Raw genomic sequence first — 22184 nt, forward strand, 5'->3', positions numbered from 1 at the left:
CCAGATTCTTAAATATGAAGGCAAGAAACATACTAAGATATAGGCCTATGTAAAAAAGTATGTTATATAGTCTCTATCATAATCCTTTGTTTTCTTATGAAGATAAGGCCGTATATATAACATCAAATTTGAACAGTTAGGACAAAACACGGGTCACTTAAGTGCCAGCTCAAGAATACAAAAAAGTGAGAACAAACTGTGCCCCCGACATAATCGCAAAACAAATGCAAAGCTTTCACTGCTGGAGTGACACTGTAACATAATTAGGCTCATTTTAATCCTGTGTCTTTTCAGTATAACTTCATACTAAAACTAAAAAGGGAGAGATAGGAAGCGCGCGCGTGTGTGTGTGGCAAATGACTAATCTCCAATTAATGCGTCATATTAGTAACAAAAGAAAGATGAATTGCTAATTTAATATCAGACTTTGAAGAGCATGACATCTTGACTTCTCTTCCAGAAGATCATTCTTTCCCCTTAAGAAATGACAAATATGATGTGAAAATAGGCTATTGAAAATGTTGATCGTATCGTATACTATATAATGAATGGTGACCCATATTTCTTAAAAGCTGCTCTCTTCGGGTATTAGCGTTTCATTGTAATGACTCCTGTCACTGATAAGGCAAGTATAACGTTTCAATCTCCGCCGATAAAGACAAACCACTTGAACATGTAACAATAGAGGTAAGGGCTGTCATTCACTGATAGTTCGTTTCCTCAGTCTCAAATGTATTAAAGCACTTGCTTTAGGATATGGAGCCAGCCTTTGAGCACAGCTACTTAATTCATATGTAAAGCATCAACAGTTGTAGTTCTGCCTCAACGGACTTTCATTATGCCTTTCTGGAACGTGTGACACGCGAATGGTAATAAGTATAGCAATTGACATAAAATGAGAATAGAATGACGGCACGGACCTTTAATGTTCCAAGAATTATCATGGTAAGAGACTTACGATGTGGTGAAACCGAATCACATGCGATCTCAAAGTGATTAACGAAACTGACGGGAAATTGGCAAAATATTTATGAAAGACATAAATTGCAAGTTACGCGAATCATTCACCATGTTCACAGGTCATCAAAAACAAAATAAAAACAAAAACAAACAAAAAACCCAAACAAAAGACATTCAATAGATTCAGAATATAGGGTTAGGGTGCGAAAACTTGGCAAAGCATTTTTCAAAGGAAGACAAACATTGTACGTTAACCGTTGGATTGAATCACATGTCATCAAAAGCAAGCAGTTACTTACATTTAAATAAAACTACATCAACAAAACATTAATGAGAAAATGACGTCATTATGATGGCGAGGGTTGAGGCAGCAACACACCTGGAGCCCTTTATAGAAAGGATTGCAATCACAGGCAACTATAACATCCAAACGGATATTGGGTGGTCCTTGCCCAAGAAAGATACATGGCGTACCGTCAAACCTACTACACTAAACAATCAAACGCAAATTGATTTCAACCAATCAACAGCACGCATATCTAAGACTTGCGCTTGATACTTTGACTTGCCTTTAAACGCAATTTGTTTTTCTACAACGGACACCGAGCCTTGAGATCTATAGTAGATATCAACTTACTAGACCCGTGGGGTTTCTTCGATCGGGGAAGGTTTCATTACGCATTCGGTCATTGGTTTAAGCGAAGGACTTCATTTGCCACCAATCAGTTGCGAGGATTTCACTAGCTTGTAACACTTGTCGGTGTTCATGAAAAGGACACACTTCTACCAGTTTAACATTTAGGCAGGTTCTTAAATAAACTGTTTGGCAACACCTATTAAAGCTACTCGGCCTGGGAATATCTACAACATGGTCGTCACCAATATGGACACATATTATACCACTTGTTTCACTGTCTCTAGGGAGATCTGCGAGAGGATAAGACTGAAACAGTATAGTAAATACAACATGAAACGGTGAGAATAGCAACTTAAAAAGTGTTGATGCATTGAATACACTAAACGTAATGTTTTGCTGGATTCTGTAATCTGTATCCCACATTCATCAAGCGGTGACGCCGACACACAGCGTAACTCAAGCGCATAGGTGTCGAGTTTATGAATAAAGCCATTACGATTTCAGAATGTTACCCCCATCATGTACGTGATATTCTGGAGATGTTCTTCATCAGAAGTTAGTTACAGCAGTGAATGTTGATGGCGAATTTAACGAAGATCGATGACATCTTTTTAAATAGTAGAGGTACACAGAGAAGAAAAGCACAATGGGCATATATTTGTATATTGATATGTTCTTTTCACACTTATCAATTCATTTTAAAATCTATTTATTTTATTTATTGTGTGGATGTTCAAGTATATTCTGAAAATAAAACAAGATTACCCTCGAGAGCCTGACCTAAGAGTTAGTATCATCTGTCCTAGATTTGCTTAGAACGAATTGGATGAATATGTATACTTGCATGACACAGAATTTCTTTCACTCAGAAGCCCTACTTATTGATCATTCAGTTGCAAAAGAAGAAGAACAGGCAACAGAATTACTAATCAATGTAACCTGAAACGGTCGATTCTGCATTATATCGTCTACTACCTATCACTTAGTGGCGAATTCTCCCCGAAGCGCATTGCCAAAAGTCGAAATGACAGACGAATTATGACATTAATTCGCAATGGTAATTCGATAGATAATTTTCACTAAATCTAGATTCTAGGGCAATAATTCGCGTAGTGACTGGGCCAATGTGTCCGCTAAATTTACTTTGGGCAAGAAGATTTATGGCGGCATTTCGCCCTCCATGATTAGGAGCGAACATACAGCACGTCAGCATTGACCGGAAACGTCACATAATAGAATTGGACTTGTTCTTCCGGCACCGTCTTCGTTTTAACAGGGGGTTGTGAGATTGTACATCTGAGCTAGAGAGAAACTTGTCCTCTATTGAATGACCATTACAATAGTAAATAGCAACCCCTCCCCAAAATGGACGATGGTTAGTTGCCAAAAAACGATTAGAAAATTCTCTTCTGACATGGAAAATACGAATAAATATAACATCAACTGAGGAGGGTGAAGGGGGGGGGGGGGGCATAAACTCGTTTGACATGAAAAAAGTATAGCGTCAACATAGACAAAGAGGGGCGATCTCAATGTGCCGGAGTGAGAGTTAATTTTTCTATACAGGATTTTTTCTTCCATTTTCTACTTTGATTACCACAAAGTATCTACATGTATTCTAGCTTGTTTGATCTCAAAGATATGTCGAAAGTATTATAATTCAAGACAATTGAATGCTAAAAGAAAGAATAAATTAATGGTACTAGTGGCCTTTTTATTACACATTTTTTTGACTAATGATGGTTAGTAAAGGAATCACGGCAGTGGATACATATCTACAGTAAAACTAAGCGTTTACACTCTAAAAAATGTTTGGAAAAAGTGTTCCATGAGGGTAATTATGTGTTCATCCATAACCTTACTGGACAATGGTTGGACACATGATTACCCTCGTGGTGATAAAAATTCTACCCAATATATTTTTTTTTACAGTGAATAGATCGCCATGTGAATCTATCTACCAATATTAAAATCAAAGCGCATTAAATCTTCAACGACAGTAGACGTGGGTGAGAGGACAGGCGATGGTAATAAATCGTCCATCGACGTCTTCAGATCCTTCAGCGGAACTGGGATACTGCAAGCGGAAGAGTTCGCCTTGAGCATCACACACCTACGGCTTTAAAGGTATAAATCAATATTAATTTATCAACTTCAATTTCGCAACCATTGAGAACTGTAGGCAGTTGCGTTCACAGCCCTAATAAACTGATCATGGGTGAAACATCGAGAACATTGATAAGAATCGCAAAAAATGTCTAGGCATGAAACAGATCATGCTCCCATCCATAACACCATGTTAACACGAACACTACTAAATAATACAACCTACCACACATGTTGGCAATAATGAAACACGGAGAATCACCTGGGAGTCATCCTAAATACCTCTATGGATTTCTCCTGGACGTTACCGAGGATGGCATTGCCAGTTGCTCCCGAGTTAAAAGTGCGGCTTCGATGCACCATCTTGAAATTCGACTTGGGAGTTTTTAAGGTGATGGTCATTCACAGTAAAATTACCCTGGCGTGGTTATTGGTACCTTCACCAAGTTACAGATGCCACTTCTAGGTTACAGTAGAACTAGCAGAGCGTCTCGCCAGTCGACACCTCTGGAAATCTCGCCCCCAGAGTTACCAAGATGGTCATTCCATGGACATTCACAATCATATCAACATGATCGGGTTACAGGCTCGGTGAAGGAGTTACAATCCTAGCGTAATACAGAAGCATCTTGGAATTTTGCTCGGGAGCTTTTCGGATTTCCTACTCTAAACATGCTAAAAGCCACCTTCATGGAGTATCCGGGGTGCTCCGTAGGGTAGACGTAACATTTCTGTAGTCCCATAGGGTACAGAAGAACCATGTGGGAATATTGCTCGAGAGTTATCAGAATGGCCTTCCAAGGTAAAACCAAAACCACTCTACTCCCAACTCCCTGGTAAAACTACCTTGATCATGTTGACAAAGTCACCATGGGTACAACCTACAATGAATTTCTACTTCAAACTCCCTGCACACACAGCGGTGCTAAAAAGTTTAGTGAACCCCACCATAAATTGCACTCTTTCATGCTGAGTGTTGAACGGAGACAACAAATCATTCTCAAATCTCTTCACTGGTTACCTGTTGTACAGCGCATTACATTTAAAATCCTCCTACTTGTTTTCCATTCTATTCACAGAACTGCACCTCAATACAACTCTTCCTTGATTACTCCATACAATCCCTCTCGCAACCTTAGGTCTTCTAGTTTATTCTTACTCGCTGTACCACAATCTCACAATTCATGGGGGGATCGATCATTTCAACATGCTGGGCCTTTCCTATGGAATAAACTGCAAATAGAAATCCGCAATATTTCTTGTCTCACCACTTTCAAAAGTTATCTTAAAACCTGGTTATTCACGCAAGCTTATAGTTAATTGTTATTTCACCCCTCTTTTTTTAGTAGGTTTTCTTTCTTTCTTCCTTCCTTTCTTTTTCTTTTTCCTTTTCTTTTCTTTTCTTTTCTTTTCTTTATTGCGCCATGAGCATCTTTTTATGATGGATACCGGCGCATTACAAATGTTCATATTATTATTATTATTATTAACAACACTGCCACGTCAGGCGAGCCCAGAGAAACAAAGTTTATTGAATATAATATTTTATCCCCAGACTTAACAATTATAAATATCTAAATCATGACAGAACTTAAAGGGGGATGAAACATTTGGAACACGTGGGCATGTGCGGAAACAGAAATACAAAAGAATAAGATTAAAGAAAGTTTGAGATAAATCAGACAAATAATTAGAAAGTTATGAGCATTTGAATATTGCGATCACTAATGCTATTGAGATCCTCTCGTTGGCAATGCGACAAAGACGTGAGATGTCACATGACTTGTGAACAACTTTCCCTTTGTTAGACTATAAAATACCCACAAAACTTTTCTTTTTGCTCTTTCTTGCGGGTATACAAACTCTTTATCCATAATGTATTCTTTAAAAAAAAATCGTATTTCCATGCCCTCCTATAGAAAGAATACATGCCCTACTGATAGATGTGATAAAAGAGTCAGTTTAAGAAAAATATATGCAAAAGTAATGGCAAAGTTGTTCACATGTGATACCACGCATCTTTGTCGCATTGCCAATAGGAGGATCTACATTACAATAATGACCTAAACTTCAAATGCTCACAACTTTCTTATTGTTTATTCAATTTTTCACAAACTTTCGTTGATCTGTTTCTTTGATTTTTCTGTTTTCACCCAAGCTCTCGTTCTAAGATTTCATTTTCCTTGAACGTCCTTGACATTATCTCCAACACAATGTGATGGACATTCCATTGTCTCGAGCTGCCCTGAACTGACCTTTCAAAAGTACTTGCCAATATGAACTCCAGAGGATAACCAATTCTTATTATGGATGGCGGAAGGAAGATCCTGAGATGAAATTCTATGCTGATTATGCATCTGATGACAGCCGTGTGTTTCAGCACGACTTCACGAAACAGTCTTTAGAGGTAACTCTACTCTCCAATATGACTAATCCCCTATCGACTCCAGGCTCCGATGTCGACATGGTGAAGTTGGGCAATATTCGCTCGGAAACAGAATACTACTTCCATCACATTAACAATACGTTTCTCGAGGGTGTTATGTGAATAATATGAAGAATTGTAAAAACAGTTTTAATTTTTTAGAGCATCCTCTTTATGCGTGATAAGATGAAGTCCTTCATATGCGAGAACAATTGAGTACATATAGATGAGTAATTGTTGCTGTACATCCGATTAAATTCTTGACGGTTTTATGCGAAAATGACAATGTCATTAAATCTCAACAAGTCTTTCACTGCATCGTATTCATGGTATCTTAGTTCCGATTGAAAAGAAAAGAATTGTAAATGAAATATTCAACAAATCGTGAATCCTCAATAAGTACCCTTTTTCAATATAGATAGAAAACTCGTGACTGATTAAATATGAGACGAAGGTAATTCGGTATAAAGAATCGACGTCATTCTCATGCAAGTATAATGAATACAATTTTGTCTCGTTACGCAATTTAATGTGACCACTTGCGTGATTTGAACGCCAGGCTTGAACGTACTCGATTCCCATACATAATGAAGTTCTTTCAATTTTAGAAGGTTTGTTTGTTTTTACCGGAACACCCCTGTTGACAGCTCAGAATGGAAATTGCTACCACATCAGAAAAAAAAACACACACAAAAGAAGATAAAAATCATTTCCCAAGGTAATACTTTACACCATGTCATACGACTGAGCGAGTTGACTTCCGTATGCAATTGACTCGAAGGCAGTCATTAGCCTGCAAAATGTGCTGAATGCGCCGAAGTCAACACCCTAACAGAAAATACACTCTCAATTTCGATTCTTGGTTGCATTTAAACACTTAAATAGCGAGGGATTTGGCAATACCTGTTTGCAAAATAATAATCTTAGTAATAAATGAGATGTTTAAAGTAATAGTGTTGCCTCTCCTTCACCTTGTGAGCTTAAATGCCCAATCCCTGAAATACACATCCGCGGGGAGCACAGATCCATTAATACATGCCGACTAGTCTTTAAAGGCAAATGATCACTCAAATTGGCAACACGAGGGATAATTCAAAACCATTACTCCATGCAAATAGGCAACTTGCTTACTCCAAAAAGTTCTTCATCAACCATATTCGTAATGCGTACGTTCTAAAGCAATATATACAAGTAATACATTTATATATATGTTAGGAAAAGAAAAACATGTTGTAAATTTAAAGAATAGAGTTTATCAAACATTTCTTGAAATAATCCATTATCGTCATGAGTAAAAAAAAAAGCATAAGATAATTACCTGAAGTTTCAAAGCTGAGAAACACTTAGAGAGTTGTCATTCTGTGTGCAGTGAGTATATCTGTGTATTGACAGAGTTGTGGATTTATACACGACAGAAGCCCATGCATGGCAGAACTCCGTCAAAGTATTTTCATTTTGGTGATTTGAGCACAGGGGTGCTAGTTGTTTAAAATCAAGGAAAGGAGAAAAACCAAAATAAAATTTGGAAGTTCAGTTATGTCCTCAGATCCAGCTGGCACAAAAAGGGTAAAGGTTGTGCTTACTAAGGGTTGAAATTTCAATTTGGGTGGCAAAATTGTTACAAAATGCTTGAATGTATCCGTTTTATTTCAATTGACTAAAAGTGCAAGGGAAATGTATGAGAAATGTTTCGCAGGGCAAGTTAGATTTCGCCCTTTCCCCTTGACACAGCGTGAAAACGAGCGTTTCTGCGCAAACAGATTTCTACGAGCTTTACAAAAATGGACAGTGCTCACTCAAGTGTAACATTCTGTCAAAACTTTTACTTTTATTGGATAGATTAGACCCAAACCCAAGATTATATGTGAAAAAATTACCCACATGTTGTATATTTTTTAATTCCCAGGTCTTTTTCAAAGTGTAAACTTTTTTTTGATACGCACTGTATATATATATATATATATATATATATATATATATATATATATATATATATATATATATATATATATATACATATATATATATATATAAAGAGGAAGAATAAGAAAAAAGAAAGTGCGGGAAATTAAAAATGGGGGAATGAAGGGGGGGGGGTGTTATGATATTACTTGAGAATTTAATCGTCAGTTACTCTTGTGAATGACGTACTGAAGAGGCAATAAATGCTGGTACTCGAGTATGAAATTGGACCAGTTCAAAACACGAATTCACAAGCACACTCAACTCATATCTTCAATCAAAACGTAATGAATAATAGAAAAGGGAAATCAGAATAAGTCTATTTCGATCTTGCATATGAGTACTGCCTTCAAATGACCATAATGGCACTGGCATCATGGACTAAATATGTAAAAATACGAGCAACAAATATACTGGACTGACTGTAAAATCTTGTTTTAACCGTGAACCACGATTATATGTCCGTGAAAATTTTGCGGAGGCTTTTAACATGGTAGACTTATTTCGGTGCATGCAGGTGTTTTTTTTTTTTGGGGGGGGGTGGGGTGGAATACAACATGGTGGGTGTTTCATAAAGCTGTTCGTAAGTTAAGAGCGACTTTAAGAACGACTGGTGAAACTTTCATACGCGCTAAAAAATTAATGATGAATACCATGTACCACAAGAAAGGATCACCAGTCATTCTTAACTTACGTTCTTAAGTCGTTCTTAACTTACGAATATCTTTAAGAAACACACACCTGGATATGAAATCATTTCTTCACAATTTAATACTAATGGCATTACCTGTCGCCCTGAACGTCTACTATTCCCGTCTTATGCTCTTGTTTCTTCTTTCCTCCTCCCTTTACTCAGCTCTTTCACTTCTTGAAAAAAAATTGTTTTACGTCGCCCCCGCGTAACGCCGCCCCTGATTGTATGACTGTCAAATGAAAAAAAAAAAAAATTGTTTGGATATTAATGACGAAATACGTACAAGATAGAATGAAACTTACCTTTTCCATCCCCATTTGAGGTACTTGATCTTAAGCTACTTTGAGATAAAAATATCGACAAAGGTCGTGAGCCGACACACTTACTATCGATCAATAACGCTTAAACTTTCATCATGTTCACCACGCTGAGCAATGTCCAGAATTGTTTCCCCTTCGGAAATCATTAAGTGATGATCCTTGAGATGGGGGCGACCGACATCTTCACGACGCGTCGTCCCGGTCACATGATTGAACCGAATTCAGAGCGGATACTATATCTAACCGAAAAGTAATCCGACCATATTACTAACGCGGAGATTCTGCTGGACATAGGGCATTTTTTTTCTTTCCCGGCATGCAGCAGTCTATATCACCATCGAAAAAAAAATATTATAAACCTACAATGATTTATCCCGAAACTCGCACTCTTTCACAATCTCAATGCGACACTCGTCTCACCATAGTGTTGCAATGTACATGTAAAAGGCAAAACTTGCAGTTGTATACTTTTGATTGTTATCCTTAATTTCCTTTAATCAATGGTATTGCATTTGCTGTACGACTGTACTTATATGATTAATCGCGTCACTACATTGCTATGCCCCCCTCTCATTTGGTGTACATGACTCTGACTTAAAACTCCTTCCTACTTGTATGATCTGCCGACTGAAATGGGCTGCCGCAAGTGAATTAATTCTCTCTTTACGACATCTTAACGTCTGATTCAACCTGCAGTCTCAGGCCGATACTCGAGGGAAATGCGAAAGGTAGCAAATTAATGGCGTTTTATAGGATTTGTGGCTTAACGAAAGTAATAACGGTTCACATTTAATGACACTGTATACCGGAATACGCCTTACTTAGGGCATGTAAATGCGTATATTGCTTTACTCTGCATGAGATGTACAGTCAGAATCTTTTCAGCGAACCATGTAAATAGATGGCTCTGTCGCGTTTATGGGAGGAGATAGATGGTTGGTGGCTAAATCGACATTTCAGCCTTTTTTAGCATTCCATACCACAGTTTTGGAGTCTTTGAAGTAAGCAGGCTCCATGACTTTGACTTGTATTTGTTCTCTTCTAAGTTTTTTGCCGAAAGAAGATTTTGTTTTTGTTCACATAAGTTTCTTGCCTGTATTGAGATTCGAACCCGCACCTTTCCCCTTATGGGCAAGGATTAGATTATCCCATGCACTGCCGGATTCAGGGGAGAGGCACAATCAAAATTTGTAATGTAAAAATGCTGTTAAAACAGAATTGTGCCCCCCCCCCCTTCAAAAGTGAAGACCTTTTTTTTTGCTTGTCAATTTTTTTCGTGGACGGAATTCGCTTGATTTTTCGGATGAAACCCTTTTTTTGTTTTGCTTGTCAAATTTTCCTCGGGAAAATGTGCCCCCCCCCCTTTCGAAAAATCGTGGATCCGCCCCTGATCCCATTGCTCCAAGCTGACGAGTTGTTCGAGTCGCTGCCAATGGATTTATAGCTTTACATTCGTGTTTATGAATATTCATAAAGTGTATACTCGTAGACGGGATAAACTATTATCTGACGCCGAGAAGAAAATGCCCTAGGAAACTTTATTCAGTGACATAACACCAATGTAGTGTGAACACTTTTCTATACCGTTTTCTAGTATACATCGGTGCTAAACAAACACCAAAATGTTTGCAGTGTTATCAAGGAAGACCTTGGATTGACCCCTTCACCATGTTTGTGTAACCATGGTATCTTGAAAGTAATTTTCAAGAAAGGAAAACAAAAACACACTCTTTATCATAATGATGTTTGCCCTGATCGTCAAAATGGCGGCAAGGCTTTGACAAGCTGACAAGCCTCCCCATCACTTTATTGGCAATTTTCACAAAAAGGAATATTCCTCATGAGACATTAGATACAAAAAAAAGAAAAGAAAACATCCAAGAAAATCGGCAAGCCTCGCAAATTTTATTTTATGGGTTGCATGGATGCAATGGCTTCCGAAAATAGGAATATACGATCGTTGAATTAATTTATGGTCTCATTTTGAGAAAATGCTTTGTACATGACAAAAATACTAAGCACGATTGACCCAAATTGTCAAATTCACGGAAAGCATATGTCTAAAAACCATACTGCAATTTCCAGATTTACTCATTTACCTATCGATTTAGCAATTTAGTTATTCGTTCGTTCGTTCATCCATTTACTTACATGTATTCATTCATTCACCATATTGCGATGAGCGAGATTACCATTTATCAATTCACTTACTTCTCCATGTATTCATTCACTTGCTTATTCATTTATTTATTGGAATGTCCGTTTCTTGTTTTCATTATTTTGGGGTAAAGGGTTACCATGGTTACAGGCGCGCTTTTCTTTCAAGGTTTTATGAAGAGATGTTGATTTTTTTTCAAGACAGTGGACTAGAATAGAGTGAGAACAGATGGTTTTATTAACGTCATCTTATCCTATTCGATATTTTCGATTCAGACATTTAAAGCTTACATCATTTGCATTAATATTCTAAAATATGTACCCTTTTTGTTAAATTTGATTGATTCCAAGTTCAAATACAAGCATACCAAACAGGACTTAGGTATGGATAATTTGCTAGTTAGTCTTTAATTAAATACCGGTAGATGTATCAGAATTTTGGAGTGTAACTGTGATTGGGCATTAAAAATCGCCCACGATCATGACGATGGTTTGGTGACGAATGGCTTTAAGAACTGCCCCCTCCCCCAAGGTATCTGGAGTGATTCTTTTATTTCTTTAGCGCTGTCCACTTAGCACCATTCATTTCAATTCAGTTCTCCTCCTAATTCATATTTGCTCTGAACTTGACCAACTCAATTTGTTAGCCAATACCTCCTTCAAAAAGCGGTCATGAGCATTTCCTGAAACCGTTGATATTTGTGGACGGAATGGCGTCGTGAAATGCAAAAAAGGGAGAAAGGTAAATGGAAGAAAGTATCTGTGGAGAGGCGGGGGAGGGGAGGGGTATAAATGGGGTCGCAAGTGTGTAAAAAAAACCCGATGATTAAATTGATGTACTTGGTTAAACAAGGGATAACTCATGGTTTAACAGATAAAGAGGGAATATTTCGCGCCATGTGATGAGAGTCATCACCCACGAAACATCCTTTATATTATAATTATGACATTTATCAACAAAAGAGCATAGCTTTTAAACAGCGTTCTACTGTTTACTCATTCATTACCAATGAATCCAAGCAATATAATGTCTTTTCCATCCTGTAAATACACTGCTATCATGACTATCAGGACACTTGACCTATCTTCTTATTCCACTGACCATCTTGACACTCTCCTTGGGAAATAACTCTTTCAGGGGCATTTGCTCACCCAGCTGATATGTATGACTAAATAGTGGTAGAATTGATGACAGGGTGCAATCTTGGCGGCGCCGGGACACACAATGTTACTTGAAAAATGTCAAGGAAATGAGTATTTGCCGATACTTAAAGTAGGACATGTAAGACGACCAACGTCATGTCCCGTTATCATCGGAGCGATGGAGTTCGCTGGTCAGGGAGAAGAGAAGTTGCAACGAGATGGATTGATGACGGTACGGAATGGACAAGGGTGAAACGAGGAGTGAAGATGACTCTTCTTAGCATGCTAAGGGGTAGAGGGGGTAGTGCGGTGTTTATACCAAGCAAACATGGAGAGATGGAGTGAAAGGCGACTTGTTGCGCTATGTCTTTTTATTATTATTTTTTCATTGGTAAATATCTGCGTTACAATATGCTGAAATGAGGCCACGCATGCCCAAGGAAGCAGCCCGATTTGTGATTTTCGTGTAAAAAATATAAGGAATGCGATTTTACGGTAGCACCATTTTTCGTTTTAACCCGATGTATGTATATAAACTGGTAATCTTATTATGATGAAGGGCACTGAACATTGGGGATAAATGTAGGTGAATATCCATTTCTAATTTTTGTTTCACTCATGAACAGGAATTTGCAATGTGGCGGTGTTGCAGTATAGAAACTTCTGTTTTTTTTTTCAATAAATAACCCGAGGAACTAGATGGAGAAGACAGACTAGAAGAGAGAGAGAGAGAGAGAGAGAGAGAGAAGGGGGGGGGGGGGTGATGGTTACATACCATCCCCGCAAACATGGCAAAGTGAGGGTGGTAAATCCAACATGAGCTTCAACATAATTACTCACGGCATACAAAATATGACACATCGAGAAGGAATGAATAAAAAGGAATTAATTACAATGTATAATGAAAAAAAAAAATCCTGTGATCGTGGTGATGCTGTCTAAGTATGGGAAAAAATCATAAGTCTTTACAGAAAACACAATTTATCATCTGCATTTCCCAATCATTGCAAATACGTACTACTTAACTATATTATCATCCTCAACATGAGATAAGGTCGGGGCTATTTTTAATCTCCGCATTCCATAATTTTCACAATAATGTTAATTAATTTCAGTATGAGAAAATTGAGGAAATTGGTTCACGTCGAAGTATGGCGGGTGAGCAGAATTTCTCTTTAAGAACGAAGAAAAAAAGTATTTCAACGATCTGCAAAGTAATATTTTATTCTATATAATATCGGATGCCGTGTTATTTATGATAATTCAGTGTAAAAATATAACCCAACTTTTTTTCTAAATGGTTGCCAAGTAAAAAATAAAATGAAGATAATTCGGGGGGGGGGGGGGGTGGGCTCTTAGACCCAATTTTCATATGACACCATCCCCTCGGAAAATAATAATGAATATTAAATGAATCAAAACAAGCAAATGAAACAAATAGGCCAATATTTCCAAATTATATGGGGTGCGCCTGCACATTCCGCTTACCCCCTAGATCCATGCCTAAGGGTTTTACATTTTGTTCATACATAACAAGTTAATGTATTTATATTGGTGACGCATTGTGATTTTCACTTGCAGACTTTAGTTGTGTGTTCATGTGAGTCAAATGAAAGTTAAGTCGACGGGCTATCTATACATTGTCGCACAGAATTTATATACTTTTCTATTTCACAGACATCTCAATTCTCTGTATAACAGCTTTCGTTTTATTTATTTTGTGTTTTTTTTTTATTTATGTAGACGCACTGCATACATGGTATATTAAAGGTGTTTTTATGTCACCGTAGTAAGTTCACAACACACACCCACGTTCGTACGTTACACATCAAAGCAGAGAGAAGAAAATCTTAAGACCCTGCAGTGCAGAGGAGCTCCTTGAACATTTTGTATTTTCCCGAGTTAAACAAACAGATCAATACATATAAATACACCGCCACTGGGAAGAATGACGTCACATCAACAGACCCATAACGGCGGCGGCAATAAACGAAATCTTCAAGTACAATCAAACTTTCTCAGAAGCAATTAATGTATATTTTGTCTGCCATTTGAAGAAATAAACTATTGACATCATCCTTTAGAAAAATGCCAAAAACGGAAACAGAACAACACGAATGGCGTCATTTTTACCAACGCTGATTCTCAAATGTCCCACGTGAGCTTTCGAGCTAATCACGTGACTTTAAGGACGCTGTCGCCAGAATTTTGACAATTTCATACATGCATATATTTTCTTGACCTTGATATCTGCACTTACTAATAAAAGAACCTAATCCCCATTTTAATTTCTCTATTTTTAATAGTTTCGAAATGGATTTACGGAAAACGATTCAAGGGCACACGTTTTGAACACTCTTTGAATCTGAAGAGTGCAGTGTTGACGTCAAGGCCCCACTCAAAAGGGACGACAAAGACCAATGCACGGTGACACAACGCCAAAGACCAAGTCGATATAACCACGAACGGGATGATGGAAGATCCACATTAAGTCAACAAACATAGTCCACAAAAAATACAGGAAATATCACCACTTTTGAAGATGACCTACATGACCCTAAGAAGAAAATCAATGCATACATACCATCTTTTTTAATGTTTTCGATTTCCATGAAAAAAATGCTGGCACAATTAATGGACTCGTGATGAATATCAAATAGTTTGTGTTTGCACAGATGGCTATATCGACCGACAAGTCATATAATAAATATGCGCTCTTTCTCAGTAGCGTTAACCGGAATATACATGAGTCCCGCAACTGAAACATGACATAGCTGCATATAATTTCCAAAGAAACAACAAGGTTTGTTTTTATTGCCTTTTTGTTACAACAACTCAGATCTGTTTTAATAAGTTGTAAATATTGTAATTTTACCTTGATTATGATTAATTATGATATAATAAAACATACAAATATAAAAAGAAACAAGGTTGTTGCCGTAGATATTAATCAGTACCCTAATGAACTGTATCTTTAAAATCCTGTCTTAAACATGTTAAAATGAAATTATGGTGTACATGTACTTAAAGCCGCAGAAAAACTAATAGCTGTGTAGGAAAGCGTTAACTTGCAAATTCAAACATCAGCTGGCTTCATTTCGTTCTTGCAATGACGTGTTTCATTAAAAAGAACGCCCTCAAACCATGGACCTATTAAAAATAATAGGTCCATGCTCAAACCCACGACAGAGAGAGAGAGAGAGGGGGGGGGGTAGGAGTAAGAAATAAGAACGGCAAGGTCATGAAGGTGACAGATTACTATTTCTTAAAAAAAAATGCGAGCGAGCAAACAGTGTTAGGAAAACGTGGACAAGTTTTAATACGCAATTTATTCTGTTACAGGTGAAATGAGCAAAGTTTCAAGAAATATTCATGAATATAATATACATGTATACTTTAGGAGAACGATTGGTCTTTCGAGCGTAGACACTAATCTTTTTAAGTGTTTTCTAGATTAATTTTATCAAAGTGGACGAACATTCTCATTTGGTCATTGGACTGGGCTTAGTCATAAATTCAACCCGAGGTTAATAACCCAAAGTTGACTGTTGAGAAAAATACATAAAAACAAACTTATAAATCAACCTAGATATCAATGACAGAGTTTATTATGCAAACCTTTTGAGCACTGTCGACGTAAAATTATTACAAGAAAAACCAGGGAGGGTAGATACATAAGTCGTTGTAAACTAAAACTGTTCTCTTTTCCATGTTTTCAGAATCTAACCGTGTGTTACTATGGACATAGTCCACGGTCTTACATGAAACAAAACATTTTGAAGAGAGACTTTTCTCGTTTTTGGTTAGGTAGTAGGAATTCCATGGAATTTTTGTGCAACCGTGATTAACCAATGAGTGGATCAAAAAGAACGGGGACCAAATACACAAGGACATTATGATGAATAAGATCCCGTATCCATTCGCTGTGTTTTGTTAAATGCAAAAAAATAAGAAAATAAATGGAAAAATAATTCTTTTTATAGATAATTCCAAAATCTAACATCATGACAGAAGAAAAAAAAGGTCCGTCATTTACACGAAGACTTCGCGTTTGTAAACATACTAAATCTATTCATATTTCCATTCATATAAAATTGTTCTCTCTCATTCCGTTTTATTATTATCACTATCATTATGAATATTGATTATTACGTTATAGTTTGATAAGTTTCTCTTGTGTTATTGTTTAGTACATTATGTAATTATAAAATAGACTCAAAATAATTATGCAAATTGTTTTAAAATCTGTTCAAAATTATGTAGATATTTTTTTTTGTCCAGGGTCATTCAACAAAATATTAGGAAAACTATAGACCCTTTGTATTACAAATTTGAGATTCGAATAGCTTCATAAGTAATAAATGATTAATCAAATATATACATGTATATAACACACACCATCCAAATGCATCATGTATGATGGAATAAGAATGGATCTTTAATATTAATAATCCTATGATGGTACTTGAAAGTTGGGATTATGCCAATTAGACCGACAGCAATCCGAGGAGAACGCGTCATTTTCCAAACATTAATATTGATTGACGATAAGTGCGCATTGAAGTCCGTGAAACTAGATTTTTCTATCAAAACATCATCATGACCACGCGATCATATTCGATATTTCAATGACGATTTTGTATCAGTAAGCATTGTATAGGTTTGAAGAATTTAAGTGTTAATTTGTTTTCGAGAGCATTTGAGGTTTCCATGGATATCACGTGATGTTTCGTGACCCAAAGGATATTATTACAATGTTATCACACGGGGGGGGGGGGGGCATTTGCTACACACAGTAGATGTATGCACCTTACACATAAGACACTCTCGGGGAGGGGGAGGGGGAGTGGGGGAATCAGAATGTCCGGTAAAACTGAAACTGAAACTTTATTCTGTCGACCCCTTTCGGAGTATGAGAATACACACAGTTATACATACATCATACATTCATACATAGTATGCATACGTACATAAATACATACATAACAAAACATGAATAAATATAAAAAGCTATAACAAGATGGCAAAAAAAAGGTGAAGGAAGCCTTGAATGCAAAATATAATACTGTTGAACACATGAATAACAAAAAGAGATAGAAAAAAAGGATATAACAGATTAATATACAGGTATATACATTTGGTACTTATCTACGAAACTGTGTCATAATATTATTAACAAACTTGGCAAGTTTTGACAGTGTTTTGGGAATTTTAGTACTAAATAGACTATGCATTTTTAAAGTGTTTGGATGTTTGGCAAACTGAGAGGGAATATATTTGCTTCTGTCTAATTTGAAGTAAGAACACTCAAATAAATAATGAAATTCATCACCAATCTTACCCAGGTTACAAAGATTACATAATCTATTCTGAATGATCTGAATCGAATACTTTTCCTTTTTGGTGTATGTATAAAACCTTCTAGAATGATTTCGGGTTATCATGGCTATTCAGACGGACCTGAATTTATAGGTACACCTTTTGAGAATTGTTGGGATTTATTATCTCATCATAGCAACTTATAAACAAACCCCCACGAAGGATACATCCTACTCATCCACAATACCGAATAGGTCACCATTCATAATTTGGGTCATTAACAATAGGTGGTCTGTATGATCATGAATGACAGAGACCAAAGTGAAGTCCAATAAGCCAGTTAACGGTTCGCTCATGATCATTCTCAAATGACCTTTGTGATTTTTCATTAGGATAAGCACTATCATTTTCAAATGTAGATGTTGCGTATAAGCTTTACCGGTAGAGTATTCAAATTCTAAGAACAAAAGGCATTGTATAGACCAGGTGACTATAATAGTACATCAGGGATAAAGTTTGGAAATCTGTTTTATTGTCTGCCTTTGGTACATTTGACTACTGTTTAAGCTACTGTCCAATACCAGTGATTATGAAGGCTCTATTTATTACTCTTCAGCTTGGATGTGATAAATATTTTGAAAGGAATACATGAATAATCATCAAATCACAAATGCCTATGTCAGTGAATTTGAAAGCCACCATGGTTGTCTCCAATTTTCTGCTCGTGCGCATTTTACAACCGTGAACAGGCTTATACACTACATTCTGATACAAACAAAATACCCCTTTTTACCCTTACCTTTAAGACGGCGCACGTAATGTGTGTCACACTGTCATGCAACTTTACCTTTGTTTAATTGTTACGACAGTGTGACGAAAAGACCTTGCATGCAATACGGGTGATAATGGGGTCACCATTTGTGCTCATATTTTCATGATTAAACAAAGCAGAGCATTTGTATTTAAAGGTCAAGTCCACCTCAGAAAAATGTTGATTTGAATCAATAGAGAAAAATCAAACAAGCACAGTGCTAAAAATTTCATCAAAATCGGATGTAAAATAAGAAAGTTGTGACATTTCAAAGTTTCGCTTATTTTTAACAAAATAGTTATATGAACGAGCCAGTTACATACAAATGAGAGAGTCGATGATGTCACTCACTCACTATTTCTTTTGTTTTTTTATTGTTTGAATTATACAATATTTCAATTTTTACAAATTTGACGATTAGAACCTCCTTGCCTGAAACACAAAATGTTAAAATAATGGAATTCCACGTGTTCAGGGAGGAATGAAACTTAATTTCACATGACAATGACGATAAAATAAAAATATTTCATATTTCATATAATGAAATACAAAAGAAATAGTGAGTGAGTGATGTCATCAGTTCCTCATTTGCATACCGTATACCGACCGAGATGTGCATATAACTGTTTTGTGAAATTAAGCGAAACTTTAAAATGCCATAACTTTCTTATTTTACATCCGATTTTGATGAAATTTTCAGTGTTATGCTTGTTGAATTTTTCTCTTTTTATTCAAATCAAGTTTTTGTTGGGGTGGACTTGTCCTTTAAGCATGGTAATACCCTATCATAATTGGGGAGATCGTTATCTCTTTCAAAGGGATGCACAGTCATTGGCGCATGGACAAATACATCGATGTATCGATCACTGATTCAGAACGTGGGTGCATTATATTAACTGATGCAATTCTATGACGTCATCGAAACGGAAGATATGAAAATAATAGAAGTATATTTCAATGTTGTGCAATAAGTGCGAGATACGATACCATGCACCCATGGTCCACAAACAAAGAAGATGAAGGGGGTAATTCTAAAACTGCCAACCGTTATAAACCTATACATTGCATCTCCCATGATGTCAGGTAAGTACAACCATGTTTTCTTCCTAGGTCCATAGTATACATGGTATAACAACTCCCACTTCCCTGGTATAACAAACACAGGTGAGTTTCAACAGGAAACAGACCTAACGGTCATCACATTTTAACATGAAGCTTTAAAATACTAATTCACATTATTTCAACCGCAAAACTCACTCTCGACACCAATCGAGACATTCAACCCATTAAATAAAAAGGACGACCATACTGCAGAAGAAAGTTTCACCAGTCGAACTCTACTGATTATTATGTTTAAAATGCTGCCCCATGCATTCGATTTTATTTCCAGACATTAAACAACACTCCCTCTTTTATCTTTATCAAGAAAAGAGGTTGCTCGTACTTCTGAATTTGGCGGGGTAGACAGAGAACATGGACAGAATATCTGAATTTGGCGGGGGTAGACAGAGAACATGGACAGAATATATAAAAACAAGCTCTTAAAAACATGACGAACAAAAATAATTAGATGATCAACCGCCTATGAATTATGATATTCATCCCTCGTTTCAAAGTAGTATTGAAGATCCTGACATGAACGGTTTCCACAATCGATTACTTACGAAGGCAGCTACCGGCCAATGACCTTTATACAATGATAGGTTGTTGTGAAGGAGGGGGAGGGTGGGGTGAGAGGACGATGAGTTGTAGAACACGAAGAAGGGAGAAGATGGTGGGCAGAGATAATATGAGAAGTGGAGAAGGATATGAAGATAGTACAAAGAAAAGAAATGAAGAGAAAGAAAAGGAGAGTCCAATTCTTCTTAACCTATTCCATATTTTCCAGTTCTTCCCGTCTCTACAATAAGGATGACGATGGTCATGATGAGCAGCATTTATATAGCGCAATTTATCTGTAAAACATTCAAAGGCACCGGTTCCCTAATAATGTCACACATTGTTCACAAAGTTGCTGGAAAAGATGGGTATTTAGTTCAGATTTGAAGGTTCGAACTTTTTGACGGAAACGTTTATCCATGCGCCCTCATTACTGACGATAATTATCATGATAATGAGACAATGGTGATTTTCAACATACAATTGCCTATTACCACCATTATGCACTATATTTTTGTGATTGCCAAGCTTTAAGCATCACTATCACAACTGTCATCATTACAATCTCATAACATTAAAATTGGGAAATTACGAAGACGAAAGAGAAACATAAAGAAAGAAAGATGAATAAGAACAGGAGAAAGCGAGAGAAAGAAAACGGTTACAAAGAGAAAATTTGTCGAAATATAGACCATACAAATTCATGATTTACATGCAGCTGGTAAAATCACGAAAAGAGTATGTTGTAGGCCTATGTCAGGTTTGTATCTATCATCTTGATTCTGCAAGCGAACCAGAAAACACTTCACTGTTTCCACAAAATGTGGGAGTAAACCCTTTTTGACCATGGACCTAGGAAATGTTTAGACCTGCAGGTTTGAATAAATAAACTTCGATCTTTCCCGGGAAACGAAAAATCGTTACACGCACATGATATGCACACATTCCCTTCGTAAGCAGGACAACTACCCATCATGTTGTGAACTTGTGACATTACTCGAAATCTCATGATGCAGGCCTAATAGTGATCTAAGCAAAATTCTGGGAAACAAACATTAACTTATAGTCTTATCTCATCATTGTTTCTAACAAACATTCATTTCCAAAAACAAAAGCAACTCGAGGACAATGAACCGACATGCCTTTATGTTGTATTGTGTGGAAATGAAGAGCCGCCGCAGGCATGAAAGGGGGGGGGGATGAGCCCAATTTATTTCAGAAGATTATGCTTTTATTAAGTACTTACAACATCTTAATGACATTTCTAAGCATTCACAGATCCATACATTAACACCCTACATGCCCTATAGTCACTGAATCCTCGATTGCCCGCGTGCAATAATGTATTTATCCACTCCCTGGGGAGTATTCCATTAGGATTTTTTTTACCCAAATGCAGGCATACACCGTAATGTTTTCGCATACTAGCAATTTAACACGAAGGGTGTGGATTGGGGAGGTGTGGGTAGACACCTTGCCAAATGACCTCTCCGGGCCATGGTGGGATTCGAACACACGACACTCTGATTACAAGGGCGAGAGTCAGAACCACTACATCGCTCCGCTTCCACACTATCTGCCTACCCCTGGAATCTAAAGTGGAGCAATTGTCGCCTCAGCAAAATATTGTCATGGAACCTTTGCGATTGATAAAAACAAAAGTGAGAAGATCGGGGGTGGGGTCGGTGGGGTTTAAAGCAAGATAAGGGAAGCAAAAGAAGAATATGAAAACGAATGGAGGCTGTATACTCACATACATAAAGTTAAAAAAAAACTCTAGCACCAGGCATTGTGAACAAAAAATCGTGTCGACTCCCAAGTCATGGACGGTCCATGTTAAAAAAAAAATGCCTTTGTAGGAATAGCGCAATATTCCACGGTGGTGAAATTATGCTTGTGAAAATGAATTCCCAGAGTCGACAGGGAAATACTTGAGATACATATACTCACATACAACTTGATTAGCTGAATTGACTCTGATTAGCACTCCG

This window comes from Lytechinus pictus, chromosome 8, assembly GCF_037042905.1.
Source record: "Lytechinus pictus isolate F3 Inbred chromosome 8, Lp3.0, whole genome shotgun sequence".
In the NCBI taxonomy this organism is placed as follows: Eukaryota; Metazoa; Echinodermata; class Echinoidea; order Temnopleuroida; family Toxopneustidae; genus Lytechinus; species Lytechinus pictus.